This window comes from Puma concolor, chromosome B1 (genome assembly GCF_028749965.1).
Source record: "Puma concolor isolate L17-30 chromosome B1, mPumCon1.1.hap2, whole genome shotgun sequence".
Lineage (NCBI taxonomy): Eukaryota > Metazoa > Chordata > Mammalia > Carnivora > Felidae > Puma > Puma concolor.
The window spans coordinates 36,795,760-36,819,749 of record NC_141670.1 but is presented as its reverse complement, the minus strand read 5'-3'; the positions used below and the strand labels follow the sequence as shown (position 1 = coordinate 36,819,749).

At 45.4% G+C, this 23,990-nt stretch overlaps 1 long non-coding RNA gene across 1 annotated transcript in view; it reads right to left on the bottom strand.

Annotated features, from left to right (window-relative positions):
• Nucleotides 1–16,033: 16,033 nt before the first annotated feature.
• The window catches only part of LOC147581579 (uncharacterized), a 66,884-nt gene continuing 58,927 nt past the window's right edge, over nucleotides 16,034–23,990 (bottom strand). Inside the window, exon 2 of the long non-coding RNA XR_015250051.1 lies at nucleotides 16,034–21,964. This is a non-coding gene — a long non-coding RNA (uncharacterized LOC147581579). The remainder of the gene's footprint in view (nucleotides 21,965–23,990) is intronic.

Here is a 23,990-nt window from a genome sequence, read left to right as displayed (position 1 = left end):
ATGCAAAAATTCTCAATAAGATACTAGCAAATCGAATTCAACGGCATATAAAGAGAATTATTCACCATGATCAAGTGGGATTCATTCCTGGGATGCAGGGCTGGTTCAACATTCGCAAATCAATCAACGTGATACATCACATTAACAAAAAAAAAGAGAAGAACCATATGATCCTGTCAATCGATGCAGAAAAGGCCTTTGACAAAATCCAGCACCCTTTCTTAATAAAAACTCTTGAGAAAGTCGGGATAGAAGGAACATACTTAAAGATCATAAAAGCCATTTATGAAAAGCCCACAGCTAACATCATCCTCAACGGGGAAAAACTGAGAGCTTTTTCCCTGAGATCAGGAACACGACAGGGATGCCCACTCTCACCGCTGTTGTTTAACATAGTGCTGGAAGTGCTAGCAACAGCAATCAGACAACAAAAGGAAATCAAAGGCGTCAAAATTGGCAAAGATGAAGTCAAGCTTTCGCTTTTTGCAGATGACATGATATTATACATGGAAAATCCGATAGACTCCACCAAAAGTCTGCTAGAACTGATACATGAATTCAGCAAAGTTGCAGGATACAAAATCAATATACAGAAATCAGCTGCATTCTTATACACTAACAATGAAGCAACAGAAAGACAAATAAAGAAACTGATCCCATTCACAATTGCACCAAGAAGCATAAAATACCTAGGAATAAATCTAACCAAAGATGTAAAGGATCTGTATGCTGAAAACTATAGAAAGCTTATGAAGGTAATTGAAGAAGATATAAAGAAATGGAAAGACATTCCCTGCTCATGGATTGGAAGAATAAATATTATCAAAATGTCAATACTACCCAAAGCTATCTACACATTCAATGCAATCCCAATCAAAATTGCACCAGCATTCTTCTCAAAACTAGAACAAGCAATCCTAAAATTCATATGGAACCACAAAAGGCCCCGAATAGCCAAAGTAATTTTGAAGAAGAAGACCAAAGCAGGAGGCATCACAATCCCAGACTTTAGCCTCTACTACAAAGCTGTCATCATCAAGACAGCATGGTATTGGCACAAAAACAGACACATAGACCAATGGAATAGAATAGAAACCCCAGAACTAGACCCACAAACGTATGGCCAACTCATATTTGACAAAGCAGGGAAGAACATCCAATGGAAAAAAGACAGTCTCTTTAACAAATGGTGCTGGGAGAACTGGACAGCAACATGCAGAAGGTTGAAACTAGACCACTTTCTCACACCATTCACAAAAATAAACTCAAAATGGATAAAGGACCTGAATGTGAGACAGGAAACCATCAAAACCTTAGAGGAGAAAGCAGGAAAAGACCTCTCTGACCTCAGCGGTAGCAATCTCTTACTTAACACATCCCCAAAGGCAAGGGAATTAAAAGCAAAAGTGAATTACTGGGACCTTATGAAGATAAAAAGCTTCTGCACAGCAAAGGAAACAACCAACAAAACTAAAAGGCAACCAACGGAATGGGAAAAGATATTTGCAAATGACATATCGGACAAAGGGCTAGTATCCAAAATCTATAAAGAGCTCACCAAACTCCACACCCGAAAAGCAAATAACCCAGTGAAGAAATGGGCAGAAAACATGAATAGACACTTCTCTAAAGAAGACATCCGGATGGCCAACAGGCACATGAAAAGATGTTCAGCGTCGCTCCTTATCAGGGAAATACAAATCAAAACCACACTCAGGTATCACCTCACGCCAGTCAGAGTGGCCAAAATGAACAAATCAGGAGACTATAGATGCTGGAGAGGATGTGGAGAAACGGGAACCCTCTTGCACTGTTGGTGGGAATGCAAATTGGTGCAGCCGCTCTGGAAAGCAGTGTGGAGGTTCCTCAGAAAATTAAAAATAGACCTACCCTATGACCCAGCAATAGCACTGCTAGGAATTTATCCAAGGGACACAGGAGTACTGATGCATAGGGGCACTTGTACCCCAATGTTCATAGCAGCACTCTCAACAATAGCCAAATTATGGAAAGAGCCTAAATGTCCATCAACTGATGAATGGATAAAGAAATTTTGGTTTATATACACAATGGAATACTACGTGGCAATGAGAAAAAATGAAAGATGGCCTTTTGTAGCAACGTGGATGGAGCTGGAGAGTGTGATGCTAAGTGAAATAAGCCATACAGAGAAAGACAGATACCATATGGTTTCACTCTTATGTGGATCCTGAGAAACTTAACAGGAACCCATGGGGGAGGGGAAGGAAAAAAAAAAAAAAAAAGAGGTTAGAGTGGGAGAGAGCCAAAGCATAAGAGACTGTTGAGAACTGAGAACAAACTAAGGGTTGATGGGGGGTGGGAGGGAGGAGAGGGTGGGTGATGGGTACTGAGGAGGGCACCTTTTGGGATGAGCACTGGGTGTTGTATGGAAACCAATTTGACAATAAATTTCATATAAAAAAAAATAAGTAAACGTTAAAAAAAAGAAAAAGAAAATTACGATAGTGTTTTGGGGGACAAGAGGTTGTAAATATCACAAGTGGACAGAATTATCACATTACTTCATTGCTTGGACATCTGACGGATACCTAAAAGTAACTTCTCCAAAACGGAGTTTTTAATATCCCTCCATCTAGTTTCTTTCAGTATTCTCCACCTTGGTCAATGACATCTTTGTTTGCTCAGGCTAAAAACTGCATAAGCAACCTTGACAACTCTTTTATTGTCATACCTCACAACTAATCCTTCAGCAAATTTTGTTGGCTTTACCCTCAAAAACATTCAGAATGTGAACACTCAGCAGCACATAGGTGTAAGCTCTCATCATGTCTCACCTAGATTACTGCCATAGCGCACTCTCCCTGCTTCTGCTTCCACTTGTGCACTCCTATGTCTTTCTGCAAAACTGCAGCAGGTGTAATCCCTTCAAAATCCAAATCAGCTCATGTTCAAACCATTACAATGGCCCTTACAATGACCTGTGAGGTCATATGATTTGGTCCTATTACCTCTTTAGCTTCCTATTACTGGTCTCCCCATGAATCTCTTATTTTAGACACACTGGCCCCTTCACACTTTCTTTGACTCTCTAGATATAGTCTTACCTCTGTACCATTGTATGAACTGTTTCCTCTCCCTGGGTGATCTTCAATCGTATGCTCACATGTTCTTTCCTCACACCCCCTTCAAGTCAGCATTTAAATGTCATCTTCCAGTGAAAGAACACCTGTTTCAAATTGTAATCCCCACCTCATCCATAGCATTCTTCCCCCCCCATTTATCTAATTATTCATGTGTTTATTTTCTTCTCTCTCCCCACTAGAATATAAGCTTCATGAAAGCGAAGATTTTCTCACATTTTGTCTCCTGTTTTTCCCTAGAACATGAAGCAGTGCCTCACACATCAGAGGAGCTCAGCAAATACTTGTTGAGTGAAAAATGAACAAAGCAAATTGTAAGTGGCCAGAGAGAGCCTTAATGAAGGAGGCGGTATTTGGGAAGAGTCTTGGAAGGAGCTGAGTGAAAAGAATACTGACAGAGCCCTCAGAGTAATTGCATCCTGGTCCAGCTCCACCAGTGACTAGCATCTCATCTTGAGCAAGTCACAGCCTTTCTCAGCTGGGCTTTGCTCGGTCATGGATTTCAGGCTGGGGCTTACAGAGCCCTGGAGCTCCTGAGAGGGGATTCTGGGTCTGGGGAGAAGAGGGAGCATGTGGCACCACCTTTGTTCCCTTCAGCGTAGCTTTGCTCTTCTCTCTTGGACGTTTAGCATCTGCACAAAATTTCCTTTGAAACAATTACACTGTTAAAAATGAAAGGCTTGAAAGCCATAGCCCTTGGTGATCTCTGAGGCCCCTAGTCCTCCTGGGATGTGAGGAAATCATGCGGACAACCTCTAAGGCAAAAGGATGAGGGTGGTAAAGCCGCCCTGCCTGAAGAGCCCTCTGGATCCATCTAATCCAGAGGGGAAGAGGTGAGGCACACCTGCGGTAAGAAACCTCTGTCCTGAATCCAGAATTCTGGCATAGCCAACTAGCCTCCCCACAGGCTGCTGTGGGGAGATCTGCGAAGCCAACATCCCACCATTGAGTTTAGTGGGTGAAGAATAGAGCAGACAGCCCAGCTTGGGGAATTCAGCAGGTGTCAAATTCTGTCCGTGCAGCTTCCTGGATAAATTCAGAGCCCAGGATTCCAGCCTCACACTAATTAAATCATAAGAGAAAATGATAGAGTGAAGAAAGAAGACACTGGAGTAGCTGAGAGCTGCTGAAAGTCTGTGTTAATGATAGCTGATTCTACATTAGCATGAATGCCTTCGGTTAACAGGAGAAATGTGCTGAAGCAAAGGCTTTTGTCAGGCCAAACACATCTGTGAATAATTGAACAATATTCATGTTGAAGGAGTCAGCAATTTATCACCGGCTTGGCCTCTACTTTTAGAAGGAGTGAATAACTTTTTGAGTGAGGAGATTAAAAACATGTACACACAACTCTCTCTCTCTCTCTCTCTCTCTCTCTCTCTCTCCTCTTGTTGCAAAAGTTCAGAAGCCAACAACGTTTGTATGTGACAATTTGAAATCATCTGAATTGTATCTTTGCAGGATTCGGAATTAGATGCAACTAACTTGAACACTCTCTGCCCTCCTCCACTCAGCCCTACCCCACTCACCCCTGGGGCCCTCAGGCTCCCGGGTCATTGCACAGGCCCTTAAAGGCCCTTCTCATGGTGGGGCACTATCAGCTGTGCTACTCGCAACTCAGGCCTCACCGTCCCCAGCCCTGAGGTGGCCAGAAGAGCTGTGAGGAGCCAGCTATGAAAGTCAAATCGGTAGCAAGAGAAGAGGCCAGGGTCAGAGCTGAGAACTTTAAAGATGGGCAGGAGCACAAAGAAGAGCCAGCATTTGTCTCTTCTGGCACCAGAAGAAGGACATGACGTGCCCAAGGTACAGTGGTGACAACAGAGCAGGGCTGCAGCTGGACTTCCTGGGACATTGCAGACAGATGGACTCATGCACACTTTGCAAGACAGAGGCCCAAATACCTCAGAAGCACCAATGGACCAGCAAGGAGCCAGAGGCTCAGAAGCACCGAGGGGAACAGCATCACTGACCTCTTGAGCACAATAGTCCCCCTCATCTGTGGGAGGTATATCTTGAGACCCCAGCAGATGCCTGACATCATGATGGGCCTACACCCTATATATACTGTTTATTCCTAGATGTACATAACACGTGATGAAGTTTAATTTCTAAATTAGTACAATAAGAGACTAACAACTAATAATAAAATAGAACAATTTTAACAATACACTGTGATAAAATGTGAATGTGGTTGCTCCTTCTTCCAAAATATCCTATTACACTGTACACATGCTTCTTGTGATCATGTGAAATGATAAAACGCCCACATGAGGAGACAGAGCAGTAGGATGCAGGTGCTATGACCCGGCCCAGGCTGCTACTGACTTTCTGACCATACATCACTTGCTTCTGGACCTCGGTTGACAATGGGTAACTGAAAATGCAGAAAGCAAAACCATGAATAAGTGGGGGCACCCCTGAAGGTTGGGAAGCCCCAGTGGTAGGCTATGTGGTCTGTCCACAACTCTCTTCTATGGGAGGAAGTGGACCTAGACTTTCACTCCAGAGGGAGAGGAGAAAGAAGGGCAGCCACACTCTATATGTGTGTGTGTGTGTGTATGTCTACGTGTATGTATGTATGTGTGTTTATATATGTATGTGTCTATGTCTGTCTGTGTGTAAGTATGTGTGTATCTGTGTGTGCATGTGTGTACATGTGTGTCCATGTAATTATGTGTGTATGTACGTATGTGCATTACATGTCTGTGTATACGCATTGTGTGCATATGTATATGCTTGCATGTGTGTGCATGTGTGTTCATATGTACACATGGGGGGTGGATGCGTGTGCGTGTGTGTGTGTATTTGTATCTTTGGTCATTTCTTTCAGAAGGTCAGAAACACCTAACTTAGACCTCAGGGGGCAGAAACTGCCTTCCCCCAAGAGTGATTCTGAGTGAAGGACCATGGATTGATCTTCATGAATGCCCATTTTTGCCATCTGGGGGTTGGAGTCTACCCTGAGCGGAGCCTCTCTGTTGTTGCCTGGCTACCATCTTACAGCCAGTTTCCTTCCAGACCCACTACTGGGGCCATCCTCACATCTAGCCACCAATGCTCTGCTTCACTCAGAGGGAAGGACAAGAAGCCATGAGGAGGCAGTGAGCTCCACATAAAGTCAGGCAGCAATGTGAGGGAATAAAAGGAGAGCTGGCAGTGGCTTGCTTTAAAAGTGAATCCCAGGGGTGCCTGGGTGGCTCAGTTGGTTAAGCACTCAGCTCGACTTCAGCTCATGTCACGATCTTACAGTTCATAAATTCAAGCCCCACATCTGGCTCTCTGCTGTCAGCATAGAGTCTGCTTCAGATCCTCTGAGCGCCTCTCTCTCTGCCCCTCTTCTGTTCTCTTTCTCTCAAAAAATAAATAAACATTAAAAAAAGAAAAGTGAATCCCAGGAGGGCACACAGTTCTGACGGGGTAGGACCATGAAGACCCTGAGTCCTTCCTTTAAATGCTGCACCCCTGAGCCCAACCCCAGTTCCAGGTCTGTCTGCTGCTCTATAAGAAATGCACCAACATAGTGAGTTTCCCAACCTCAACACCCTAACATGCCCTGGCAAAATTAAAGAATTCATCACTAACACACTGTGTGGTCTTGGACAATCCATGCTTTTTTTCCTGGGTCTCTAGTTCCCCAGACATAAAATGGGATGAACAGTCTCCAAGGTTCTTGCCAGTTTTTACACTCTCCCCTCCTCTACTCATCAATAGTATTGATGGGTGCACACGGAGGGGCCAATCCCATGCTCCATCCCCTGCCCTGCCTTCCCCTTCTCAGCAGATATGCAGCTTTCTGAACAATCATCTAGGAGCAGCCTCCAGTCAGCAGGCTTGGGTCTCTCTTCCAGGCCTTATGCCACCTTCTGCCCCAACTCAGCTGTTCAATTCACCAACTGTGGTCAGCACATATGCATATGCATATGTGTCATTTAGGGCATATGCAAGTAACATGAACTATGAAAAAAAAGAGAAAAATAGAATCTATTACCTTCCCCACCTGAGAAGTCTGAGGATTGACTAGCTTAATGCCCAGACTCATCCAGGGGTTCCAGTGATGTTACCAGGACCCTGTTCATCATCTGCCAACCTAATCTTCCCTTGTTTGGGGCCCATCTGCACACAGGCTTTTCTGTCAGGGAGACTATTTTGTCACTACAGCTCCTCTGTACTGGCTCAGTTCCAGAAGGATATATAGGGTAGGGGTTTCTCTTCCAGAAGCTCCCACAAAGACCCTAGATTTGTGCGGAGCAGATGGGCTGAGGTCAGGATCCCCCCTGTGAGGGGGATCCTGGGGATGGGGCAAAGTTTGGGTAGAGGTAGATGTTGTGCTTCCTGGTGCCTCAGGAGAGCTCAGAACCCAGGGTAAACAAGCAACTGCTTAAGGGAGAGATGGATACCCTCATTCTGGGATTGTATCAACATAAAGTGAAATGTCCTGCCTCTACTTTCTCTCTCTTCTTTGTCTTCCCTATCAGGGGAAGGTGTCATCGCTACCACATGAGGCTTGGAAAATGAGAGCTCTACTTGGTATCTGCTGGAGAAGGTAGGTCCGAATATCTCAGGAAGCAACACAGAAGTAGGCATACATGGCATCCCCAAAGAGCATACATGTGCATACACGCACACACACACACATGCATGCGCGTGCGTGCACACACACACACACACACACACACACACACTGCAGAGTGCATGCTGCATTCTGGCCCAGGCTCACCAACAAGAGCATTGCCACTGCTCATCACTGTTCATTATTGCAACCAGATGGTGTGCTTCTGATCTGGGAAGGCTGGATCCTATGAACACCACACTAAAGCTTCACTGCCCACCCTCTGCCTTCTGGGTACCCCCATCCTTCACCCCTGCCCCTCACAGCCTTCCCTCCTCCAAAGATATCTGCAACTGCAGGCTAAGTGAATCAGAACATCAGATGCCTGCTCTTTGCCCAGAAATCTCAATTTATTTTCCCGCTGAACATTACAGTTTGTAAATAACATAAAATAAATATATGTTGTTATTGTTTTACACTTAATACCATGACAGCTGAAGAAAGCTGGAAATGGCAGTCTGCACCAGGCAGGTGGCTTGCATTTGGAAAGGCAGAGACAGGAGCAGAAAATACATTGTAGCTACTCTATGGTGAGGTTAGAGAGGGGTCACTGTCACTCACCCTGTCAGCCCCTGCCAGGCCAGGACTCCTCCTCACCACCTCAGCTCAGATCCCCTAAATAAGAGTCTGAACATCTCAGACCTTCTGCCAACAAAATTCCAGAAGACAGATTGGATGGATTTCACCCTTGTCCCTTCCTCATGGGTCAGCACATATAAACTCTCTACCCCTGTCTCCCACCTCAAACAACATCCGTGACATTTCCATTCTTCCTGCCTAAAATGTCCTGTCTCCTTCACCCCTTTGAATCCTATCCCTCCATGGAGACCCAAATCCAGTGCTACTCTCCCCAAGAAGTTTCTCTGCCCTCCCAAGCCTGGGAGAGCCTTTTCCTTCAGAACACCAGCTGCACCCCATGTGTATCACCCACACATGCCTTGCCATGTTCGTTCTTCCAGGACCATAGTAGGACAGGGAAGAAGCAGGGAAGCCCAGACAGGCAACATGTAGTTCCAGTGGCTGAGTTTGAGTCTTGGTTCTGCTATTTGATAGCTTTGTACGCTTGGGCAATTACCTCCCTGTGCCTCCATTTCCTCGTCTGTAAAATGCTGAGGATGATGCTGTCATGACCCAGCTGTTCAGGTTGCTATGAGGATTCAGTGAGTGACTGCCTGTCAGGCACTCAGCACAGCGGCTGGCATATAAACCCAACTGGCATGTGCCCCACAATTCATGCTCAGTACATGTTTGTTGGAGGAGTACCTGCTGTATACCAAGAAGCCATGGACGTGGGAGTTGCTGTAGTGTGGGGGCCCTTGCAGACCTGGGCCCGAGTGAACCGGCCTGTCTCCCCTTGCCCTCAAGGACCTGTGCACCTTCCTTTCTGCCTGGTATCCCCAGCCCCACTGTGCCTGGGAGGAAGGATGGCCCTCATGATATTCATCTTATAAATTGTTTTCTCTCTGTACACCTGGGCTGTTCCAGCCCAAGCCCACTGAATAGCAAATAAACCTTTAAAAATAAGCAGGCTATCAGTGGAAACAATATTCATGACATTCAGTAGGGAAGGCAGGAGGTAAATGATGAAATTAAAGGCATTCATGGTGAGAGCTAAGGAGCAGCAAAAGTGTGGAACAGTGCACACAGGCTGTGGTGGGGCTCGCGGGACCAGTCTTTCCGGCTCTCCAGCAAATACATGGTGCGGAGGCAATCCAGGGGGTCAGGCGGATATGCTGGGGACATGAAGTGAGGGAAAAAGGCAAGCAGGTAGAGACAGGAAAAGAGGGGAGGTAGGCAATAATTCTCAAGCAGAAATTTTTGTTTCAGATTAAGGGTCAGAGGGAAAGAACCTTCCCCCTCCTTTGTTTTCCCTGCAGTTAGGTCTCGATAAGATAGAGTCACGGTATCACCTGACTGTGAGAAAGGAAATGGTGGGCAGGTGACAAACTGGGGAGCAATAAACCCAAGTTCCTGTGGGATTATTATGAAGACTAAATGAATTGTGATATTTAAAACACCCAGGGCACATGGTCAGTGTTATGTACACATTCTTATCATCATCATTATCATTGCACTTATAAAGCTGACCATGTCACCCTGGGGACACGCAGGTGAACAGAGAAAGCAACCCCCCCCACCCCTCCATGACAGAGGAAGACCACTGTGGAGAAGTATCAATCAGGCACTGTCAGTCAGACAGGTGAGGTGGCAGGTCGGAGCCGGAGTTAGGGGGCCCCTAACTCTGCAGAGGCCACAACATGTGAGCTGGTCTTGGAGATCAGTGTACTTCCTCTCCTGTGCCCCACCCCCCCACAGGGCTGGGCTGGATGAGCAGCTGAGGCTCCCAGCTGGGGCACTCTGTGCCACTTAGACCCGCAGGGGCAGAGGTGGGGCCACAGGGACAGCACACTGCAGCCCCTGCATCGTGGCCTCACACTCAAAGCTGGCCTGATTTGCCCTCGACCTTGGGTGAGGCTTCCTCTTACAAAATCACTTTGGAAACTCTGCCTTCAAATTGTTTCCCAGGTTCAATCAACTTTCACATTCATAATACAACAGAGATCTACAGGGCCACTGAACAGAAAGCGTCTGTGGCTTTTCATTTCCTGGCATGATTAGGGGAATAATCACAGTGCCTGGAAAAATAATAAAGCCGGAGTCTGATGTGGGATCAAAGCAGAGAGTCCAGCCACACACACAGGCCTGGAGCCACTGTGACACATGGGCACAAGCCTTCCCCAAGGAGAGGAGCAGCAGAGGGGAGAGGCCCTAGCATCCAGCCTGCACTTGCCTGTTCAGTATCAGCACCAACTGGACGGCTGGGAAAATGTCTTCCGTGTTGGCCCTCAGGCCCTTGATCTGGGGAAGCAGAGAGCTGAGTGCTAGCTGGAGGGGAAATGCAGGCACATCTCCAGAGGGCAGAGGGAGTAGACCTGGGAGCTGCTGACTGTCACATGCTTCTCACAACTGCCCCTGCCACCCAGGAGCAGCCACCCTGTCCATGGAGCTGGGGACACACATGGCTGATGGGTGCTGGGAAGCAGGGCTCAGTCTGGCCACACCAAGGGGTTCTTAGGAAACAAACCCTTTGCAAAAGAACAAGCTCGGGAATAGAACCAAAATAGAAGGCGGCTGTAAGCTCTGACCCTAACTGACCAAGAGCCTGTGTCAGATCCCTGTTTCCCCATCTGCCTGATGGAAGGAGCAGTTCCAGCCCTGCTTCCGGGACATCCAGGATGTGAGAAGGCAGACACAAAGGTGAACTATTCATCCAGAAGGATTCCAGCTGAGCTGCCTGGCAGCACTGCTCCCCAGAGAAGGAATTAGAAGGGTAGAGCTCCCAGGTAAGTGGCCCCTGAGACACTGCACTGGACCTTGCAGCTATAGGAGACCATTGGAGGCCCTGCAGGGAGAGGCCCCAGGTAAAAACACAGTCCACTCCAAGCCCCACTGGGGCTGCAATCTGGTCCCTGCTTTGTCCCACACAGAGCCACTCCCCACTGGTCACTGTGCAAGTAAGAGCCCAGCACAGTGCCAGCCACACCAGCTTACCAGGTGTGAGTTTCCTTCTTTCCTCCCTTCTCTGGACCTAGGACCTAGAAGGTTTAAAATGAAGGGATTATACTTTTCTATGTCTGGGCCTCTCCAGAATGCTCATCCTGAGGTTCACTGAGGAAGGTGGTATTCTCAAAGGACAAAACTATGAGTTTTTTATCGAAATTACTAACTTACATGTTTCTCATCCCCAATATAATTTCCAGGAAAGCATTTTGTCTATCTTAATACTGACTGCCACCACTTAGAACATCATCTGGCAACTGTCGTACAAAAGTGCTGCAGTGTGGATTGACAAACAAGTACCCCCTGCATGCCAGGATTTTAAAATCTACCACCATGGGGCTCCTGCATGCCTCAGTCAGTTAAGCATCCGACTCTTGGTTTCAGCTCAGGTCATGATCTCGCATTTCGTGGGTTTGAGCCTCATGTCGGGTTCTGTGCTGAAAGCTCAGAGCCTGGAACCTGCTTCTGACTCTGTGTCTCCCTCTCTCTCTCTCTCTGCCCTCCCCCCACTTGTGTGCTCTCTGTCTCAAAAATAAAACATTAAAAAATATTTAAAATTTTTAAAAATGTAAAATTAAATTTAATTTTTTAATTTTAATCTAAAATTAAATTAAAAAAAATAAAGTAAAAAGCTTTAGTCAAACTCAAAAAGTCAAAACTCACCCAGATTCATACTGCATGCTAGACATCCCTTCAAAATACATGGGCAAGAAAGGATGTGGGATTGGAAACGGAAAGCCTGGTTTCCATGTAGTATATACAGAATAGTATATGGCCCAGTATAGTAACAGATTTCTAGATAAAGTATATCTGGGGGTGTGCACTGAAATCTCTGCCCCTGCTATCAGGAGAGAAATCTGGAAATCAGAGAAAAACTCTGCACATGATGCCATTCACCCCAGATGTCCCAGGGTTCGTACGAGAACATTTTGTAATGGAAACCGGATCAGGATGAAAGGAGAATGCTCCTCTAGCAAAACAAGGTTGCGGTTATTATTTCTCAAGGAGTAGGGACACATTAGCTGGTTTTCCCCTAGTCTAGAGGGAGAATTCCTCACGTAGCCTAGACCACGGGGTCTATCAAGAGGATTTATCTTCAAGTTCCATCTGCCTTTAGGAATCCCAGGAAGGACACAGGCAGTTGCTCTGCAGTGGAGACTCAGGGCTGAAGCTAAAGACGCAGAGGCTTCCCTCCAGCTTCTGCCCCCTCACCCCTTCTAACATAAGAAAGGCTGAGCCAGGTAAGACCGGCTGGTGTTCGCCAGAGCCTGCAGGAGCAGCACATACAAGACACAGGGCTTGGCGCTGGGTTCTGGTTTGGTGGTGGTAGGTAAGGGTGGGGATGGTGGGAGAGAAGGCCGGGACCCAGATGGGAAGGCTCAAAGAGAGAATGTTTGAGGAATAGATGACCCTAAAATGGGGGTGACTGGGGAAAAGGAGAGCTTTCTAGAACAAGGACGGTTTTGTAAGAAAATCCCACCTTTTACGAAATGAGGGAGCAAGTTATATCCTAAATGCCACCATAGTAAAATAACTGCCTAGGTTTCCACTGGAGGCCAGGGCGTGCCCTGCTTGGGGAGGCCAGATGGGGCAGAATTTGGACAGGAGTAGCCTGCTCCATGGTCATGTGATGGACACGGGCCTGACCCATTGTTGATCTCCAGGCAGAAGGTGTTCCTACAAGCAATCCTCCCAGCTGAGCAGGCAGGGGTCCTCAAAGGGACTTCTCTGAACTTAGGTTTCCTCCTTCATAAACTGTGGATGATAAATAACACACTCCATGTACACAAAGTGTGGGGTACGTGCAATAAGGTACAGGGAAGAACTTTATAAACATAGAGGCACTAACAACTGGAGCGACCACACTTAATCGCCGTTTTCTTTCTATGCCTAGCAGAGGAGAGCACTCTGTGATGGCATCATCCACTTAGCACAGGCCTGCATGTAGAGATCAATCATGCCTTCCGTGAATAGCCTGGACTGTGTTTTCGGACTCTGTGCTAGATTTTGTGGAGAAAAAGGAGTCTGAGAAGTCTAGTTCCTTCATTCTCTTCTCCATTAACATGTTCTCCCTGTGAGATTTCATCCACCCCTCTGGTTCCTGACACCTGCTGCACGTTCTGGCTCCCAAATCACCCTGGGATAAGGACTGTCTAGTGGACACAGCTACCTTAAGGCCTGTATTAGTCAGCCCAGGCTGCCATAACAAAGTGCCACAGATGGGGGACTTCAACAGCAGGGAGGCTGTGATCCCAGTTCTGGAGGCTAAAGTCCAAAGTCAAGGTTCTGCAGCATTGGTTTTCCTGAGGCCTCTCTCCTTGGCTTGCCGATGGCTGTCTCCTCCCTGGGTCCTGACATGGCCTCCCCTCTGTGTCTCTGTCCTCATGTCCTCTTCCTGCAAGGACACCAGCCACATGAATCAGGGCCCACCCTAGTGAACTCATTTTACCTTAATCACATCCTTAAAGACTTTATCTCCAAATACAGTCACATTCTGACACTGGAATTTGAATCCAGGTTGGGGGGAGCACACAGTTCAGCCCACAACAGGGTGGGTCTCTGCTGCCAGTAACTCCGAGAAGTCTTTCCTGAGCTCAGACTTCTGCATCAAACCGGGTGAGGAGCTCCTCTGTGCCACCTTACAGCTCACCTTAGCTCCCCTCTCTCACCACCGAGGCCCACCCAACCTTGCCCCTCAGAAAGGCAGGACCCTGACTCTTCATCTCTGTGGTCCCAGCACCTTTCATAGTATCTAAGCAAAAAAAGCAGAGCCCAGTAACATTCCAGGGCATAAATTAATGATTAAAGATCCACCAGGCTTTGCCTTGGTCAAAAAGGAAACTCATGTTCCAGCTTAGTTTAGAGAAGGACCATTCCAACACATGCCATTTTACAGACGAGTAAAGGCCAGGTTTGATTTCTTGCTCTCTTTTATTGTGTGATCAATAACTCCTAAAAATCCTTAAAAACAAGCTGCAGGGCAAGGCTAGGGATCAGAAGAGTGGAGAAGAGAACAAGTCTGAGGAGCCTATGAGAAGCGCTATAATATGATGTTGGCATTACAAGGGATATCAATATTAATAGCAATATTAGTGCCAAAAAGCATCAGCCTCAATATTTTGCAGCTTCTTACAAATGCCTTTAATGGGTGATGACAGATGGACGATTTCGGGGTGAATTGAAATGGGCTGCTAAGGGGGCTGAGAGACCAGAGGCCGCACATGCACTTCTCCTTGGGAGAATGGGCCTTCTGCCACCCCCACTGTGGGCTGGCGCCAAAGCTCAGGGTGTGCCCTGGATGCCCCCACCTACCACATTTGCGGGGCCAGGAGTTCCCTTCAGAGGCTGGAGGGTAGAAGAAAAAACTATCTGTAAATGATTAATCTTATGAAGGCTGTGCCTGCATGTGAGCGAGGTGCTGATTGCAGGCTTGAGATGTGAATGTTGGCCCATACCACTTTAAGCAGGAAATGTGCTCTTAGAAAAAGTGATGTGGAATTTGAAATTGCATCCTGCTGTAAATACACCAGGGGGCTTACCCTTTAAAGAGATCCTTTGGCATAATCATTTCTATAGCCAAGAATCCTTTGTGAAATGAATACAGGTGTGTTCTCCCTTAAGCAAATCTAACTTACAAATTCAATTTAATTCAACAAATGTTTATTGATTACTTTTTATGTATGCAGGGCATCATGCCAGTGCAGGTGATAAGATATTTAAGACATGATCCTTGCCCTTAGGAAACTCATATTCAAACAGAGGGAGACAGATGAGTAAACAAATACCTCTAAGTGCTGCAATAAAGATGTGCTTAAAACTTTCTGGGGATTGAGATAAACCTAACAATTCATTAATAATGGTATAGTCAAGGAAAGCTACAGAAAGGAGGGAACAATTCAATTGGGCTTTGAAGTTTGAGTAGGAGTTCACCAGGTTGGACTATGGCTGGACATCATGCCCAGCATGATGGGGAACTACATATATACAGGACTGGTGAGGGAAGGATCATGAAGGAGAAATGGAGGGAAATATTTTGGACAGATATCATGCTCTACCCTGAAGGATCTGATTCCTCACCCACTTAGCTATTGTACCTAAGAGGTCACCATGGGATTCATGTAGCTGGCAAGCTCTCTTAACACATTGATAATATGACTCAATTCATAAAAATTTAAGGGAATCATTCATTTTGTGGAGAAAGGTGCATGTGTATGGGAAGAATTGTCATGTCTGGGTGTTCACACAGAATAAGAAAGAGACAATGCCCTGTTGGAGTCCAGTACTCTGCTGCCATGGGAAGATTTGGGAAAGGGAGGCTTGGCATTGAATGCCTCCAGCCACTCAGACAAGATTTGGGTTAGGAAGCAAAAATCCACTTGAACTGAGCCTCTTTCTGAATACATCAGAGCAAAGCATACGAAGGAGGTACTGGGTCCACCCAAGAGAACAACAGTGTTGCATTAAGGAGAGCGCCATCCACGGCTCTCTGAATGCTCCTCTCAGCTGCATTGGCATCTTCCCCCCTCATAAGTTCACACCTCAGGGTTCACAGATTCCCTACATGTTCAGTGACTTTCTTCCACCCACCTGCCACCCTCACCACTGTTTGTTATTTTTAGAATTCTATTGATGGCCAGATGGAGCAAACTCATCTTTGTCACCATCACGACCACAATCATCATCACCTTCATCATGGTCTCACTCCATTTGGGCTGCTATAACAGAAATCCTGCAGACTAGAGGACTTATAAACAACAGAAGTTTATTTCTCGCAGTTGTTTCTCTATGTCCTCACGTGGTACAGGGGTCAAGGAGCTCACTGGGGTCTCTTTTAGAAGGTCACTAAGCCCATTCTTGAGGGTGGAGCCCTCACAACCTAATCACCTCCCAAAGGCCCGCATCCTAATATCACCACATTAGGGGTTGCGCTCCAAGATATGAATTTGGTGGGGATACAAAATCGCAATCCATAGCAATCACCATCATCTTCCTGCCATATAGTTGAAAACCATACACTCTGTCATTTGATGCAGGCAAGCACCATAAGAGGAATGCAGGCTATTATCCCCATGTTCCAGAAGGGGCATCTGTTGCTCAGAGAGGTTATTTAAATTGCCCAGGGTCAAACAGCCAACTATTTGCAGAGATAAAACTAGGTCTTCTGGAAAACCAATGCAAGGTAGCTACCCCTACAGCATACTGCCTCGAGTGAAGGCAGAGTCAGACTCACACATGAGCAAAGCAGCTGGTCAGCTATATGGTGTGAATCCAGAGACCTTAGCAAGACCTCCTATGTCCCAATTTTTCCCCGGCTAACCAGTCACAAGGCATGAAATTGCACCATTTGATACCTGGGAATGTGTGTATGGTAAAGATAAATGGCTTCAATTTATAGAGTGTTTAACTTTCAGAAAGTCCTCCTGAGTGTTTTGCCACAAAACTTATCTTGTGAGACGGCAGAGGCCATACGTATCTGAGATGTTTTTCACTGCCAAGTGCAGCTGACACAGGTGGAAGTGTTCACCACCCTCATGCGAAGGGGTCTCAGGATAGAGATGCAGCGGCTCCAGGACTGTCAATAATGTCACACAAAGAGCTCACCAAGCCCCAAGTTCTTTCCAGCTTTCTGCTCTGCATTCTCAGCAAGCCAGAAGCTCCCCTCTCTGTCACAAAATAGCTCCAGCTGGCAGCTCCAGGTGTCAGAAGAGAAAAAGTGTCTCTCCATTTTATAAGACAGAGGTAAACGTCTCAGACACCTCCCGGTAAATGTCCCCTTACACCCCAGTAGGGCCACAAGCCCATGCCTAGCCAGTCCTGACTGAAGAAATGCAATTTTTCTGATGGACTTTGTCTGCTGAGGATTTTTCCCCTGGAGGCGGGGAGGGTCCAGGAAACACCTTATCACAGTGCTTGAGAAAAACCTGGGTTCTGTTGGCAGGAGGAGGGGGCAACGACTCCTGCATGAGCAACTAACGGTGCCTGCCACATATCCTTTCAAAAGGGAAAACAAAGATTGAGAACCTTGCAGAGCCAACACCTCTCCCAGCAGCACCACATTAAACTAGTATCAGCTTATACAAATGCAACAGTTAAGCTTTACAATACCCTCAGCTCTGAACACCTATGCTCCTGCATCTGCTGCCATTAACCCTATCAGATGTCTGGTTATGAACAGCCTTGTTGTAATTAATCCCAAGTTCTAAATTGTATTTCTAAACAATTATGAAACAAAGCATAAAGCTAGGGCGGGGCTGCACAGAACAGGAACAGAGACCAAAATAGGGCCAGAAGAGGTCCCAGCGGTGAGTAGTACAGTACTGGCAGGGAAGAAGGAGCCCAGCCAGTGGCCCTTCATGCACCCCCCAGCACTGATCCCAGGTGTCCCTGGCGGGGTTGTGAGGTTGAGAAAGAAAGCAAAATGGGTACACAAACAATAGAAAACAAGTAGCTGTCAGACCAGAGGAAGTCAGACCCCACGGCCTTATCCAAGTCTTAAATTCCCCTGTCAGGCAGGTCTTGTTCATGGTGAACGTTTCCACTAGCAGCACCTGCAAGACTTGGCTTGTGTCCACTCCTTCACCTGTGTGCTCCTCTGATGTTGTACTTGCAAAGGGTGGTTTCAGTCAGGGCCAGCACAGAAAGGAGGGACACACAGGTGTAAGGGCCCCATCCTCACAGGTTGGGTGGTTCTTAATCCCATTAGATATTGATCTTCAGGATCTAGGAACAAGAAATAAGAATTCCTGGTAATTACTGGGAACCCCCAAATCAGAAGTTATTGTGCATTTTTTAAAAGCACTTTATTTGTGTGTTTTAAAATAATAATGAGTGGCTGTAATAATAAACAATTGTTTGGGGAATCAGGATTATCACAGGGGCTTTCTGTTAGAAATACATAATCAACGCATGGTTGATTTTTATTATGAGCCAATACATTCTTTATCAAGATTATATACCTCAGTAAATTGTAAAAATGATCTCTCCCTGATATAGACATTGGATAATCAAAAACATTAAAAGAAGGAGATAATGACAGAAATAAATGCCAAATAAAAATCACTTAAAAATTAAAATATAATACCACAATATTTAATTTTTAATACTTAAAAGCTATCCTTCTTAAAGAAATTTTAAAACCACAAAGCATTAACTGCCATATCCAAAAGTTTTGATGTCTTTTTCTGTGACAAATAGTCCAGACAGAGAATTTATTCCATCTTGCATTGACCTTTATCGAATTGGCAAGAGCATGGCCAAAAGCAACTTCAAGCTGGGTGTTAGCACAACTATTGCTTTCTATAAACTCATTCCCTTTTGTAATGATTAAAACACTTTATCTACTCAGTCTGACTTTGGTTTTTGTCTTCAAATTTGTTATTGTTTTTGCTAATTCAGATTTTAAAATCCATTTCTGATTTAATGTTATAGTATTCCTACAACGACATTTGTGTCTTCTCTCTGCCTTTCTCTGTTCTAATACTTGCAAAGAACTGTCCCCAACAGTGAATATTTGAGCCATAAACATTTTGAGTAGTGATGGAACAAGATAACATCTGGATCTCCTACAAATGTTCCTCACAGCATCACACAGGATCACATGTCAAAATCGCAATTTAAGGACATAATTCACTTCCAAAACTTATTATTTCTGGGAACACCACCCATAAAGTATTCTATAGCTATAAATATTACTAATGTTTATTTTATTTGCAACAGTGGCTCACCATTAGCAGCAGACAGGGCAATGGATACTTTTCTCCGTGGCAAGACTGCAAGCAAGACCAATTGATGAGGCTCTGACGCTGCCGGCCTACCTGCTCTTGTCCAGGTTCCTGGGCACTTTGACCTTCACCTTCCAACTCCGTGGTTCAGCATTTCCTGCTCTGATTTTCTATTTGATATCAGTGAATTATTTCAAAGAAGTAATGTTTCTATGTTGATTGTTACCCTTAAATTCTCACAGGAGACTTGTAATACTTTTTACAGTGTTCCCATTTTCTCAACTGATTTTTCTCTGCATTTGGAAAAACATACACAATTCCTGTGAAATGCTGGAAAAGAATTTCCACCCAGAGGGGTGCCTGGGTGGCTCAGTTGGTTAAGTGTTTGACTTCGGCTCAGCTCATGATCTCACAGTTTGTGGGTTTGAGCCCCACGCTGGGCTCTGTGCTGACAGCTCCGAGCCTGGAGCCTGCTTTGGATTCTGTATCTCCCTCTGTCTCTGCTCTTTCCCCACTCATTCATTCTCTCTCTCTCTCTCTGTCTCTATCTCCCTCTCTGCCTCTCTCTCTTTCTCTCTCTCCCAAAAATAAATAAACATTTAAAAATTTTTTAAAAAAAAGAATTCCAACCTAGAATAGACCCACCAGGCACAGGCTGGTCAGTCCAAGTCAGACCCTGGACAAGAATGTCTTGAGACCTTTTCCCAGAGCTCATGGCAGGAGGGCATGAGGACCCAGTGCACCCACTTTTCACTCAGTATCTCTCCCCTGGCTGCCATCCATGGTTTCATGATTCCTGCCCCATCTGTCCAGTCCATTCACACCCAAGCTCACCCAGACCTGCCTACTGCTCCCCTACCTCTTCTGCTCAAATTTACCCTCTGGCTTCTCTCTATAATCCCAGCCCCCACACACAAAACCTCCTCTTCTCACATTCCAATTTTCTGAGCAAAATCAGTATCAGCCATGAGTTTGGTCTGATGGCCACTGTGACAATTTAATTAAAGCAATTCAGACTATAAGGTATAAATGATACATAAATGTCCACTTACTTTCATTATGATGCTGAAAAGATCACTTCATCATACTGAGCCTCAATTTTTTCATCTATAAAATGGAGATAAAAATTCCTAGCTCACAATATTTTTGAGAAGATGGAGTAATATAGGTAAAGCAAAGAGCTAAGTGCCTCCCTCTCCAAAGAGGACAGTATTAAATTTTAAAGGAAGAGCTTTTGAGTAAAAAAGAGTTTTGTATCAGCTACTGGAGCCCCCAGGAGCAGAATTAGCTGTATTTGCAAATCCAAACACAATGGGGGTGTCTGCGGAGGCTTCTCCTCTCCTTCCCCAAAAGGCCCAAATTCACTAGCCAAACATCGATTCCAGTAACTTCTCCCTCTGCAGGTTTCCAAAGTAAGAACTGGATGGGGAGGCTCAGCCCACCAACCCAAAGCCTAGCCCACCACTGCTGCCTCCAGCCTGGCCTGAACTAAATGCTCAATAAATGTTTGCCAAATTGAATTTCCTTCTCCCTGGATTAATCATGGCAGCAGCAAGGAGCTGGCCCCCTCTGGGGTGGCTCCAGTGCCCACAAGCTTCATGAGTCATGTCTTAGAAGGCCTTGCTGCAGCCACCCCCCTTCCTTTGCCTCTGACCTCTCCTGCTTCTTCAGCATGTTTATGGACATAATTACAGCGTGCTATTGATTTCCTGACAGCCGCCTTGATGTAACTATTTTAGAGAATCAAGCTAATTTCATACATTGAGGTTTTTATGGTCTCTGGCAGACTCAACCCTAGAAGTCATTTTGTCTCCTCCTAGGGCACTCCTGCCGCTTCTCAGAAACTGCTTCTCCTTGCCCTGCCTTCCCTGAAGCCCAGCTGGGCTGCCTTACATCCACACCCAGTCTTCTCCTTGCCTCTACATTCCCATGGTCACATGATTTGGCCATGCCAGGGGGAAACAGGGAGATGTGGAGGCCTCAGGAAGTCAGAGTGGTGGGTAAATCCAGGGGGAAAGATGGGACCCAATTATACCTCTAACTTTAACAGCCTGTGTCTGCCCCCTTAGTTCCCTGTTACACTCTGAATGCATTCCCAGGCCCCTTCTTCCCTACCTGCCATTTACTAATTTATAGTTTGCAGGATCTTTTAAGAGATATAATCTTATCTAATTTTCATATCAATCCTCTGTGCTATTATGTCCATTTTACAGATGTAAACCTACAGAAAATGAGAGTAGAAAAGTAAAACAGCCTGGTAATATAAAATGTTAACAAGGAGCATATGAACACCCTTCACAAGAAGGATCCCCATGGCTATTTCTTCTTCTTTTGGAGATACAGAGTTTCAAAGCCAAGATTTAAACAATGAGACTTCTCCTGCCAGGCCCTTTCCTCCACAGGGAGTCCTCCTCGCTGCCCTTTTTCATTTCTGTATGTTCACTTCCCCTTTACACAGCCTGGTCTTGGCCCTATTCTTACACACCTGAATATGGTCCTCCCCTGTCCACCCACCCAGCTCACACCTGTCCTCAAAGGACCTCCTTGAGTCTGCCTCCACCAGGAAGCCTTCCCTTATGAATCCATCTTTTGGTGACTCTCCTTAATATGAACATAGTGGACACATTGTCTATAATATTAGATAACAAATGTACATAAGTAGACATTTAATAAAGTTGTTTCATTCTCAGAAGTCCCATAGTATAGTGTGTGTGGGTTGACTGAATCGCCACCATCCATTTGCTGATCGATGTAAATGTTCCAATTTCCCACAAGCTTCCATCCTCTTATTTGGGGAGATAGGACACCAGGGAAGTTGAGTTCACCCCTGGTTCCAAAAGTAGAACCCAAGGCTAAGGCCAGGCCAATCAGTCACCATGTGACGTAAGGTGGTCCAATCAAAGGGAACATGTAGACTGTTACCAGATGCTCTGAGAGATACTTCCTCTTTCCTGTGGGATACAAAAGAGAGGAGAGAGTCAGAGCCAATACCAAAGAAGAAGTCAAGAAATGGAGAGAGAAAGTAAGTCAAGGTCAAGCCATGTTGAGCTGCAAGATCAAGCCTTACCTGAAGCTGACAAGCTCTTTCTCATACTTTTCAGTTGGATGTGCCAATTCATTTCTCTTTGCTTAAACCAGTTTCAGTCAGAACCTATAGCTCCAAAGGGATGCTAGTGCATGTACCTAAATAGTGATGTTTGTTCTAGAACAGTGTATGTCAACCTAGAGGCAGCACAACTCTCCATTCAGAGCTCTTAGTTTTTATTTATTTTTTAATATGAAATTTATTGTCAAATTGGTTTCCGTACAACACCCAATGCTCATCCCAACAGGTGCCCTCCTCAATACCCATCACCCACCCTCCCCGCCCTCCCACCCCCCAATCAACCCTCAGTTTATTCCCAGTTCTTAAGAGTCTCTTATGGTTTGGCTCCCTCCCTCTCTAACTTTTTTTTTCTCCTTCCCCTTCCTCATGGTCTTCTGTTAAGTTTCTCAGGATCCACATAAGAGTGAAAACATATGGTATCTTTCTCTGTATGGCTTATTTCACTTAGCATAACACTCTCCAGTTCCATCCATGTTGCTACAAAAGGCCATATTTCATTCTTTCTTATTGCCACGTAATATTCCATTGTGTATATAAACCACAATTTCTTTATCCATTCATCAGTTGATGGACAGTGCTGATGCATAGGGGCACTTGCCCAATGTTTATAGCAGCACTTTCAACAATAGCCAAATTATGGAAGGAGCTCTTAGTTTTTAAAAGAGGATACCAGGGGCGCCTGGGTGGCGCAGTCGGTTAAGCGTCCGACTTCAGCCAGGTCACGATCTCGCGGTCCGTGAGTTCGAGCCCCACGTCGGGCTCTGGGCAGATGGCTCAGAGCCTGGAGCCTGTTTCCGATTCTGTGTCTCCCTCTCTCTCTGCCCCTCGCCCGTTCATGCTCTGTCTCTCTCTGTCCCAAAAATAAATAAATGTTGAAAAAAAAAATTAAAAAAAAAAAAAAAAAGAGGATACCAAAACTGCATTTAGCTCCATTGATCCTTTTATATGACTAATTAGATTTTTTGGGTTTTCTCATTACAAAATAATACATGTCCATTAAAGACACTAGAGAAATCCCACTACCATTCATTAACAACCAAAATGTATTTACTTTTGTTTTAATATTATTTCAATATATATAATATTTCATAAAATTGGGATGATCATTATGCTGTGTGTGTAACTTTAAATCCTATTTCTCTCACTTAGTAACAGAAAGTTACCTCAGTGTGAGGGACAAAGTGGCCAGATTGCCTGGTTCAAACTCTGTCTCTGTTATTAATATCTGTGTGACTTTACAATTCCTGCCATGTCTTAATGGCCTCATATGTGAAAAGAGTGTAATGATAGCACCTGAATTATAGGTATTTTGTGAGAATTAAATAAAGTATTTCATGTGACACCTGACATACAGAAAGAACTCAGTTTGGGACCAGGTGGGTTTGAGATGCTTATGGCTATTCAGGAGAATGAAACAGTGGGCATTCTTGGCTGTGGGAGTCCATCCTGTATAGGGATGCAGGATGTAGAGTAGCATTCCTGGCCTCTACACACTAAATGCCAGTAGCACCCTCACCCCACTGGTCTTCACAACCAAAACTGCTTCCAGACATTTCCAAATGTCCCCAGGGGAATAAGATCACCCCCATCAAGAATCACTGCCTCATGGGGCGCCTGGGTGGTGCAGTCGGTTAAGCGTCCAACTTCAGCCAGGTCACGATCTCGCGGTCCGTGAGTTCGAGCCCCGCGTCAGGCTCTGGGCTGATGGCTCAGAGCCTGGAGCCTGTTTCCGATTCTGTGTCTCCCTCTCTCTCTGCCCCTCCCCCGTTCATGCTCTGTCTCTCTCTGTCCCAAAAATAAATAAACGTTGAAAAAAAAAAATTAAAAAAAAAAAAAAAAAGAATCACTGCCTCACAGTATTTCATTATTGT